Genomic DNA, 11,866 nt, shown 5'->3' on the forward strand with positions numbered 1-11,866 from the left:
GTCCCCTGCTTGTTCTAGGTTAGAGTATATTACAAGTAAGTAATTGGATATATAAACTACAATGTCAAAGTAAAGTTTGTTCAATTTATCTTAAGCAATTTAGGCACAGTTTTCTTTTGGTTTTCAGTTTGGATATTATTGGACAAGTTCCTATTGTCACAAACTTCATTTGAACTGAAGTCCAAGCATATCACTTCAACAGAATCTCTTTGTGGGATACTTCTGCATCGATTGCCACATTGGCTTGCACAAAAACCTTTCAAAAGGAATGTGTTAAGTATTTAGTTGGGATCACAGACCTGTTAAGTAAATCATGAAGCTAATGGATTTGGTTCTCTAATATCCTTTACCTGGCATCCTTACCCAGTCTGTCTTAACTCAGACTCTTAACTGCTCTGGCAGCTCACTCCGTTCAAAGACAATTGGGGGAAAATGGGCTAACTCCAGAGAAACCATCATAATTCATGTCCAGTTGATAATGGGTAAATCAAGAACAGTGTAATGACACAGCATGTTGGACTCCAGTGAGTAGAAGGTCCACAAGTTCACATCAACATTTTCTGAAACCTTATTATTCTGATATTAACCATACTTCCATTAAGCTATTTTCCTTGTTCACCTCAGGAAACAGATTGGAGGCAGATGTTCAGACAAGTGTCTCTTGGAAAGAATCCATAGAGGATCAAAGGGACTATTCTTAGCCAAAAAAATACAATATGATGTGCCACATTTAGATAGCAGTAGAGGTACAGGTGCTGTCAGAGTTCTCAGAGCCAAAATTTCCAATTGTATTGTCAAGGAGATCAAGAGCAGAGGAGGTCTCATTGAATCTTACAAAATCCTCACAGGCTTAACAGGTTGGATGCAGGGAGGATGGTTCTCCTACCTCAGGAGTCCAGAACCACAGTTGGCAGCTTTAGATAAGGATGGGCTGTTTAGGACTGAGATGAAGTGAAATTTCTTCATGCAAATGTTAGTGAATCTTTGGAATTCTCAGTCCGAAAGTCCTCTGTCCTTGAGTTCATTCAGAGATGGAGAGATCCCTGGATATTTAAGGGAACAGGTAAGGGGATAGAAAAATGCCTTTGAGGTAGAAGATCAGCCCTGATCTTGGTGAATGGTGGAACAGGCTCAAAAGGCCAAGTGACTTCCTGATCCTGTATTTCACTTTCTCATGTTTTTAGGTTTGTTTACCATCAGATGTATGATGTCATAAAATACAGGGAAATAATCAACAGGTCAGGCAGCATCTGAAGAAAGAGAAGCAGTTAAGATTTCAGGTCCGAGACCCTTCCAAAGAACTGACAAGTATCTTAGACCTAAAATGCAAACTTTGTTTCTCTTTCCACAGATGCTGTCTGACTAGCTGAGGGTTTCCAGCATTTTGTTTTTATTTCAGATTTCCAGAATCTGCAAGGTTTTATTTTGATATTCAGTCGTCAAGAGTCCTTTGATGTTATTCATGTCACTGTAAGTATTTGCCTGAACATTGACAGATCCCATCTCTTCCTGGAAATGTCAAAATGACAGGCTCTTCCCTTGCTTGTTACTTTCGCTATTTACAGCTTTGATCTCCTCTGGTCTGCTGTCTAGTTGATCTAAAAATATTAGAAATAGGTTTTTTTCCTCAAACCTAAAATCAGCACACACTACTGGAGAGAGAATCCAGTACATAAGTCTTGGGATATTTCATTGATCTATAGTCCATCAGCCACAAGAATTGCATGTTGTACCCTCCACGTGCCCCCTCCTCGCCAAACGTAGCCAACATCTAGCACGTAAGAGCAAGAACAATTCAGATCTCTGGCGACGTTAGATCAGATAATTCTGGCAAATCACTTCACATGAATATTTTGGTCAAAACATCCTGTTTTCAAGTTATTGGCTAGAGAGGTAAGTTTGTGCAAAGGGAACAAGGATTTAGAAAGAAATTCTGCAAGGGAGCCAACTCATTGTTTGGGAATTACTTTGGCAGGCACTTGTCTTCCATTTTCTGTCAGAAACCTTGACCTCCACTCCTCTTCCAGGTTGACACTGGATTCTGTAGTTCTCTGACTTTTATTTGCTTGGCTATAACAGAAGGTCCAACGTTTCTGTTGGCTGTGTTTTCCCTTCCCACCCACCCACCCATCAAAGCTTTACCCAGATTTGAGTACCAATGGAGGAGTCAGATATCTGCTGGAAAGTTGTGGTGCCGGGCTAAGAAGATGGTACATGTTGGGGCAAATGAGTTCCCTCTCCATTAACGTGCAGGGCTCAATGTTCCACCTTCTGTTTCCTTCTGTGGCTGTTGCTCTATTGCTCTGCTGAGTATAAGCCTGGTTCATGATGCTCATCCAGTCGTAAAGCTCAGTCAGTTACCTCTTTTACCTTATTAAAGGACATTTGAAAATTCAGATCCATGCAGCATCTCACAACAGTTTCTACAAACTGTCACTTGTCAGAGGGTCTTAAACCCTATTTTTTGGGGTTCATCGTGCAGAATAATTTGGATCCAATCTGCATGTCAATTGCCACTTTTAAATTATCAGCTCTGGTGCAGAACATCTCCAGTGTTAAACATCTAGTATTGTAAACACACAATGCACTTCATTATACTCCTTCACTGTTGGTGCTACATAACCAAAGGGACTAGACAGATTCTTAAAAGAATATGGTGGGCTTTGTCATGAAAATGGTTTAATAGTATGGTTGTTTTGAAGAATAAGAAATGGCTGCTAGTCTTTTTAAGATAAACTTGCTGCCTAGGATTCAGTGAAATCAGCACCAGATTCTCCAGATAATGGAAGTGGAACAAAAATTTAAAACCTGTGTCTATTTTTTTTCCTTTCTTTAAAAAAAAGTGATTACTTGTGTTGGAAACCTAAATGAACGACTGAAAATTCTGGAAATACACAGCAAGTGTTTCCACCTCACTGAGGAGGAAAGATGGTCTACAGGTTGGCACTTTCTCCTCCTCTGATCAAGGTGTCAATTTATGGACTGAAGTCAAAAGAGCATTGGTGCAAGTCCCACCACAAAGAGTCAAGCACAAAGATCGTGGTTGACACTCTTGTGCAGTACTGGGTGAGTGCTGCACTGGCAGATGACATCTTCAGATTAAATATTAAACCAAGGCCCCGTCCACCATTGCAGGTGGAAACTAACAATCCCATGACATAATCTTGAAGAATAGTGTTCTCCCTAGTGCCCTGATGTTCATCGCTCAGTCACCAGGCCACTCAGAATAGATTTCTACTTGTTGGAGCTTGCTGTGGGCAGATTGTCTGCCACATTTACATCATTGCGACAAAGACTGTACTTCAAAAGTACTTTGTAGTCTGTAAAGTACTTTGGGATTCCCTGAAGTTTCTGTTCCTATCCTTGTCTGAAAAGGTGCTGACCCTGCCTTTTATTTCCATGTTTTATGTTTCTGTTTCTCCACAACACAGTTTTGAGTTTTTCTCCCCCCAGTGAAATTGATATGAATTGCTCAGAGAGAATCTTCCAGGGGAGAAAAATGCATAGACTTTCACAACTAATCTACATTTCTGGGAATGTGTTCTGTGTGCGTGCTTGTAAATAAGTTTGCATGAGTTTATTTAAATGTAAAAAAAAATAGAAAAATATTTATTTTCACTTGTATTTAAGCACAGAATGGCTACATTTATCTTGTAAATCTTTGATAAAGAAATATCCAGCTGTTAACCCCTCTTTCAAAATTGACGTCTTTGTTCTGTACTGTTATTCCCGTCCCACTTAACTGAAATAAATGTTTTCTGTGTTTTATGTATATCATGTTTTCTACTGGAATGTAATAGCACACATTTTTTTTCTATGAGAATCAAAAACATTAGTGAAATGAGCAGGTTTTTTTTCCTTCTGTAGACATTCAAATTGTTTTAATTGGTCGAGTAGTGGACTGATCTTTAACCAACATTGTCCTGCTGATGACGTTCTTAAATGTTAACAGTTGCATTTTAGTTTTTGTACTTTTTACAGGTAGACCAATGGATATTAACAACACTTGGTTCATGCAGTTGCCTCTCTTTCTCTCTGCTCACGAGTTTCCTAGTTACTTGGATGATGTGATAGTGGATGGATAAGCAGCCACCAAAGAGTATTGCATTAATGTAGCAGTTTGTAACATTGTTGAAGAAAATATAAGCGGGGAAAAATGAATTGCTGCACCATTTCTTTCCTATAGTCAGTATTCTGTAAAGCTAAGCAATTGGAAGTGTACATTTTGGTTGAAGGTGATGCTTGTCAGGGTATTTTATTATCCACTTACCTAGCAGAGATATTTTCACTAGATTCGGAAATTCTTTGCAGCTTAGCAGTAAGTATCCGTGAGGGCTGAGTCACTTATCAGGAAGACCCCAGGCATGATCCTTGGACCGCACTGACCTTGCCCGGAATGGCCTTCAGGGCATTTGGCCTGACCTCATCATTTCTGGCCAGTGATGGGGGCAGTTTGGAGTGACTTGGGCTGTGTTCAAATCGATTACCATCCAATGATCCCTGTTTGAAATGGGTACCCACCGAAGACAGGATCGAGTTGCTTGTGTTGAAGCACGTGGCCAATTACCCCAATGTCTACAAGGCATGCTAAGGCAGGGTGAGGGAAAAGGTATTCAGGCATCTGGTAATGACGCAGTCTGCCTTCTCGAAGAGCTTTTTGTGTCATTTCACTACTAGAGTTGCTGAAATCAAATCAAGAAGATCAAAAGAAAAATTATTAGGCATGATCAGAGGGGAAATTTGAAATGATGAGTAAGTGGATAATAATATGATTCCAAGCCTGCCGTGTAATTCATGTGGATGTTGCACTTAAAGCGCAAGTAGGTACAGCTGGTGGGTTCCATTCTGCCTGATATCCCTCCTTAACCACCTGATTATTGTATTTAGCAGTAATATTAAAGTCTTGTTTTATTGTAGAAGCCATTACAAAAGACAAGTCTATAAAATCTTTATATTTTCAGAACTTGCTTTTAAATAAATTTAACAGAAACCCAAAACATTTCAAATGACTTCTTCAAAATAAATATCTTTTGTGCCGGGTATTATTGCATACAACTTCAACATCAGTTAAAAGAGAGCATTACTGAGCTTGTTACAAACTCTAGGTTTTTCTAAAGATCACAAAGACACGTGTAGCTGAAGAAAGCTATTAGCACAAGTAGCTCATCTTTCCAGGTTAACTGAAACAAAATTTGATTCCTGGCCCTAAAAAGGGTTTTCAAGATTCCCCTTTAATTTTAGGCAGCCATGTCCTGAATATCTTTAGGCAGCAGACATTAGAAGGAAATAAGCAATGCTTTGTCTTTTTCTTTCCCCTGGTGTATTCCTGTTGAACTCTTCCAACCTTGACTCGATAACTTGCAAAACAAAGAACAACTGCTTTCATCACAAAACTGGCTTACCATTTCCAAACGTGGCCACAAACACGGGTCAAGAAACACAAATCTTATTTATTCTGTCTTTTCAGCAAACGCCCAAATCATAACACCCTTTCCTGGATACTCCCAACCCTGAAGAATTCTGCAAATTGGCAGCTTTAACCCTTTCATTAAGTAAAAGAAACCATATGTGATTAACCCCAATCTTTCACATTATTGTTTGTGGAACTAGAGTATTTTACAAAACCTCTAGCATCATAATGGCTAAAAATAGACTTTGCAAAGAAGAGCCCCACAGTCCCCCTGGGTTTCTGGCTGATATAAAATCCCTCGACCAGAATCAATAAAGAAAAACAGGAACCAGCCATTATCACATTGCTGTCTCTAGGAGCTCGTTGTGTGTAATTTGGCTTCCACATTTCCAGAACGGTGCCTGTACTTCAAAGCTACCTCATTAGTTGCCAAGTTGTTTTGGCATGTCTCAAGGACACAAAAGGTCCTAGATAAATAGAAGTCATATTTCCCTTGAATGGCCAAAAGGTTTGTCCTTGTTGTCCTACCCAGAGGCACTTGCAAGGAGCTCTTGGCAGATAAGTGGTTCAGGACTTCATTCTCTCCCTGAGCTTACAATCATTTTGTGACTCCACTTCCCCAACCTTAATTTGAAATGGTGCTTTGGATTTAAACTGTGTCTTGTAAATCTTCCAAAGCTTCCCCCGGTGACTTCCATCCGAGGCTGAAGGATCAAAATATCTCTGACCTTTCCTCCTGTCTGACTGACTGGTGCTGGGCTTCAGTGCTTGGACAGTCCACCTGTGACCAGAACATAACACGGCACTCAATGTCCCAGGTATGGGACTGATCAAAACACCCACTGACTACAGCACAATCACAGCTTGCAGTTTCTACTGAAGCATTTTAAGGTGGTATTTGGGATTATTTGATGTAATACATCCACCATCCTTTGCCCTACTTCTCCTGAAGCGTTGAGTCCTCTCCGGACTGTGGTTCTTTTGGAATCTGCTATCTTCTCAGTGAGTTTTCCTTATGTCTGGAGCATGGTGTTAAGGATCAATTGATGTTTCCAATGGACAACACCAGCAGAGTCCAAATCTCCATTAGATGCTGCTTTAAATAGGTTTTGAAGGTTGGAGAAGGGGGACACATACATTTCTCTTGCCTAATCCAATAGGTCAACTGTTGTACCCCCATACCCAGTGCCACCCAGGTCAGGAAATATAATCCAGGATTTTCACTTTCCGTGCACCTTTGCTGGTTAAACTTACTGAACTAAAACTGTAAGGATGAGCAATGAATGATAGACTTGCCAGTGATGCCCTCGTCAAGTTTTAAATGCCAAAAATTTTAGAAGCTAAAGAACAAGTTTATTTAAACGCATGGCATTTTGCTGAAAGTAGCCATTGAGACAATATTCAATATAAAAGGGAATAAGAAAAGTGTTTGGACAGGAAAATAAATGTATACAACACCAGGGGAAGATAAGTGCCCAGTGAAGTGGGCTGATGAGATGGTTATTGTCGTTTGGATTTAGTTTCACCAAGAAGATAACAAGTTAGAGGGGTTCTAACTGTGGTGTTTAACATTACTACAGAAATTGCTATTAACATTGGGAAAGCTTAATGGACAGAACCAGCTGGTGGTGGAACGTGCAGAAACTTTATTTTTCTTGGAGCCTGATTAAATTGTGGATCGTTGTTCTAGATAGGCATCTGAGGTTGAATCATGTCAGTCCTGCAGAAAGGCATTGGATACTTTTCTGGAGAGCTACAAGAGCAAAGCAGGAGGAAGGTAAGATTTTGGGAAATGATTTGGGGTTATGGCCATCTCGGGCTTGCAGATGCCTTTACCACAGTGGAACTTGAGAGGTTTCCTGAACTTCCCGTAGGTGTCCACGTCTCTCTGAGGAGGTTGGCTGAGTGAAGGGTGGGGGACGGGAGTGAATTCAGAAAGTTTGAGCTGACACTATTTTGTCATTCTGAATACACAACAGTCACGGGACTGATGGGATTACTCAGCTGGGAGACGGCATGTACCTCATGGGCTGAATAGCCTCCTTCTGTTCCACAATAAGTAAAGGAGGGCTGTAGTCTCTAGCTCCAATTGAAAGCCAGCACCACTCAGTCCTCATGGTCACAGAAAGCTGAGGCCACTCCTGTCCTCGTCCGACATCCCCACACACACAAACAGCTTGGGCTTGGAGTGTCTCACAATAAAACAAGTAAATCAGACACCGAACTAAGAGTTGGGAGAGGTGACTGAAGATAAGATGGAACAAACTGGTTTAAAGTCTCTTGAAGTAGGGAAAGATGAGGTGAATTGTTCAGGGAGAGAATTCGTGAGTGCAGTGTCCATCACTGAGAGATAGGATTTCTGACACAACTCAGTTCATAAGGTCTCTCATAAAGATTTTTGTGGAGGTCACTAATCCAGAGGTTATTGTGTATACAGAGTCTGGGTCAAGGGAGGTTCCATGTGCTGGAGATGTGGCTGGAAATGAGGGGGATGTCTCCCACAACACAAGCAGGGTGGGGGTGCTTTGTATTTGGATCCTCGTTAATTGCAAAGCCATTTAACTTGATCTGACCAGAAGCATCTATATACTAAACGGAATTTAAAATAATGAAGGGGGATCTTATTGCAACATATGGGGCACGACAGCACGATGTGGTAGAATCTCAAATGATGGCACGTGGTTACAAGATAAAGGAGGTGGTCATTTAAAACTGAGGTACTCAGGAACTACTTCTCGCAGAGGTGCTGAATCTCTGGAGCTCTCTACCCCAGAGGCTTGTGGAGGTTGGATCACTGGGGTTTTTTAGAGAGGAAACAAATAGAATTTGAAGATCATCAAACTGAGAGCTCAGTGGAACCGGTACAGGGGAGCGGATGAGCCCTGGGGCAGATGTCCTCATCATCGTATTGAACAGCAGGGTAGGTTTGAGGGGCTGAGTGTCCTGAGTGTTTTTATGTGTAGGTTCCCTTGCATTTAGTTTAGCTTGCATTCAGGTTGGTCCACTCTTCAAAGGCCTTTGAACCAAGCTGTGAGTTGGAGCTCATCTTTGTCTACCAGAGGAAAGCATTGAACTCAAGGAAGTTAGAGGAGGGTCCACAGGGTCATTTGGGTGATTGTCAGTTGCTGGTTCCACACACAAGCTGAGTTATCTCTCAGCTGTTTTTATTCTTGCACCACTGTACTCAAACACATGGCAAGCAGGAACAGGACACCAGCCAGGTTTAGTATCAATAATGTTGGCAAAACTAATTGTTTTTTTGTATATCATCTGCTGAAACTTATATAGTTTGATGTGGCCTGACCACTCCTGCTGTATGATGTTGACGCAGCATGTTCCAGTTTTCCTGCTTTATGTCCAAGGGATTCTAGAATTATTACTGAGTATAGTGTTAAATGCTCCTCTGCAGCCTGCCATTCAAATCATCACCAAGGTCATTTAATCTGTTTTTTTTCAAATATTGAATGTTAGTTGCCAAAAATTATGGAAAAAAACATCAAATTCAGGCTCGGTTTCAAATACTAGCCATCCTCTCAAAATGGGAGTACGCCAAACAATCCAGTATTTGCTTAAAAAGTACCAGCTCATTACAAATTTAATTAAAAAAATAGCATTATATCAGAGGAGAAAGGTAATGGGGACAAGACTCTCATTTTCAACAAACAGTCATGAGTTTCCAATAGAAAATGTACTTTTCATTGGGCTGTAAGAACAGATTGTGGCATTATACAGTAGACCCTGGTGTAGACATTGTCAGTCCTGAAGAAGGGTCCTGACCCGAAACGTTGACCAACTGCTTTTCTCCACGGATGCTTCCTGGCCTGCTGAGTTCCTCCAGCATCATTGTGTCTTTCATCTCGATTCCAGCATCTGCAGTCCTTTGTTTCTCACTCCAATTGTCTTGGACGGACATCATGGCTCAAGTCAACCAGAAACAATCAATCAATGAATTCATTGGTAAAAGCCCTCATAAGGAATTGTGCTGAATAACAGCAGCCAATCCCTCAAAACACAAACAGATCTGTATAGTAAACAGTCACCATTCTCATACCTGAGGCTAGTCGAGAGGAGAGGTAAATTGGCAATACTGATCCCTTGATCAGCTCTGCAAAAGAAAAGGTTACCCACAGTTCCTGCTTTACAACAGAGGCTACACTTTCAGCCAATGAAGTTCCTTTGAAAACATTGAAAGAATGTGAAATGACGTGCAAGTTTTTTTTAGTCTAATACTGAGAACTAATGATTATAAATGGCATCAACAGTCAATAATATTTTTCTTACATTTTCTCAGACTAATTAAAGAACTGAATTAAATAATTCACACACATAGGGATGGTAAAGGAGGCATATAGTGTGCTTGCCTTTATTAGTCAAGGAATTGAGTTCAAGAGTCAGAAGTTACGTTGCAGCTTTATGAATCTCTAGTTAGGCCGCATCTGGAGCATTGCATCAGTTCTGGTCGTCCCATTATAGGAAGGATGTCGAGGCTTTGGAGAGGGTGCAGAAGAGGACGCTGTCTGTATTAAGAGGGCGTGTGCTATAAGGGGAGGTTGGACAAACTCGGGTTGTTTTCTCTGGAGCGGCAGAGGCTGAGGGGAGACCTGATAGAAGTTTATAAGATTATAAGAGACATAGATAGAGTTGACTGTTGGTATCTTTTTCCCAGGGTTGAAATGTCTAAAACTAGAGGTCATGCATTTAAGATGAAAGGGGGTAAGTTCAAAGGAGGTGTGCAGGGCAAGTTTTTTTACACAGAGAGCAGTGGGTGCCTGGAATGCACTGCCAGGGGTGGGGGTGGAGGCAGATACGATAGAGGTGTTCAAGAGGCTCTTAGATGGACACATGAATGTGCAGGGAATGGAAGGATACGGACATTGTGTAGGCAGAAGGGATTAGTTTAGTCGGGCGTTTGATTACTAATTAATTAATTCGGCACAGCATCGTGGGCCAAAGAGCCCGTTCCTGTTGTTCTATAATTATCCGGGGAGTTTATATTTGCTTTCTGTCATCCTATATTTCAGTACATTTTACAAAAGGCTCTAATTTAATAATAATGAGTCTCAGCAGTAATTCAACACCATTAATTAGAAATTGCTAAAACCTTATAATAAGAAATAAATAATGTTAGGTAAAACACTGAATCCAATTATTTTGCACTCACAGGAACACCAAGGTGTTTGATCTTGGTAAGATAACAGAACAGGAATTGGAGCAGGAACTGCCTCACCTGGCAGGATGATTCGGGTCCCTGGATGGAGGGAGGGGAAGCGTAAATGAACAGGTTGTACAGGGGACTGCAGTGAAAGGGGTCCCTGATGAAGTGGAAGAGTGGCCCATGGAGTCACCAAACCAAAGCATGGTCCCTATGGAACGGTGAAAGGGGAGGGAAGTAGGAGGTGCATTTGATGGTATCTCACTGAAGGTGACGAATTGCTGAGTCCAACCCACAAAGTCCCTTCCAGTGAAGCATCATTTGATTTGCACTCCTTCCAATCTCTGCATTGGGTGTTCAAAACGTGGTCTCCTCTACAATGGAGAAACCAAATCCAGATTGGGTAACTGCTTTGTGGGGCACCTTTGTTGAGTCTGCAAAAGTGACAATGAGCTTCTGGTTGCTGCGACTTTAATTCTCCAGCCCATTCCCACTCTGATATCTTTCCGTAACCACCTGTAAAGTTTCAGCAAGTTTGAGGAACAGCACCCAATCTTCTTCTGGGCAGGTTGTAGCCTTCAGTATCCAGTATCGAATAGGTAACTCACTCTCTCTGTATCAGGCCAGTTCTATTGTATGAACATCCAGCTGTAATAGTAACTAGTTTTCCTCTCTGCAAGATCCTCTTCCTTGATGCACCAATGGGATTGAGTAGAATTCTGGAACATTAAGATAGCATTTACAAGTTTCTGTGAAGGGTGAGAGAGTGAGAGGGCACATGGTTACACAGGATAGAGTACTCCTGCTGACGCTAACCCCACACTGAATTTTATCTGGACGTGACAGTCCAGGTCAGACGTTAAACTGCGGTCTCATCCCCCTGCTTGCTTGGATGTAGAAGATGCTACTGCAGTATTCTGAAGAAAAGGAAGCAATTTATCAGTGGTACCCTGCCCACTATTTATCCCTTAAACAATGTCACAAAAAAAGTGATGATCTGTGCACTAGTCGAGTCACGCTATTGATGGGAGCTTGCTGTGCACAAATTGGCAGCTGCATTTCTTAGCTTTCAGCAGTGACTGCATTTCACAAAGGAGCCTGAGTGAAAGGTGCTGGTTAACTGAAAGTCTTTCTTTGTATTGACTGGGGCCCGAAGGCTGTGTGTGATGTTTATGTTGTGGTTTGTTTGCTCTTTGATATTTCTTATCAGCTTCAGTTATCTCAACCACATTTATCCAAATTCATTTTCTGCAGGGTCCCTCCTTCCTTCTATTTCCCTGTACAAGGAGCAGGAACACTCAGCC

This window comes from Pristis pectinata, chromosome 17 (assembly GCF_009764475.1).
Source record: "Pristis pectinata isolate sPriPec2 chromosome 17, sPriPec2.1.pri, whole genome shotgun sequence".
NCBI classification, from domain to species: Eukaryota; Metazoa; Chordata; class Chondrichthyes; order Rhinopristiformes; family Pristidae; genus Pristis; species Pristis pectinata.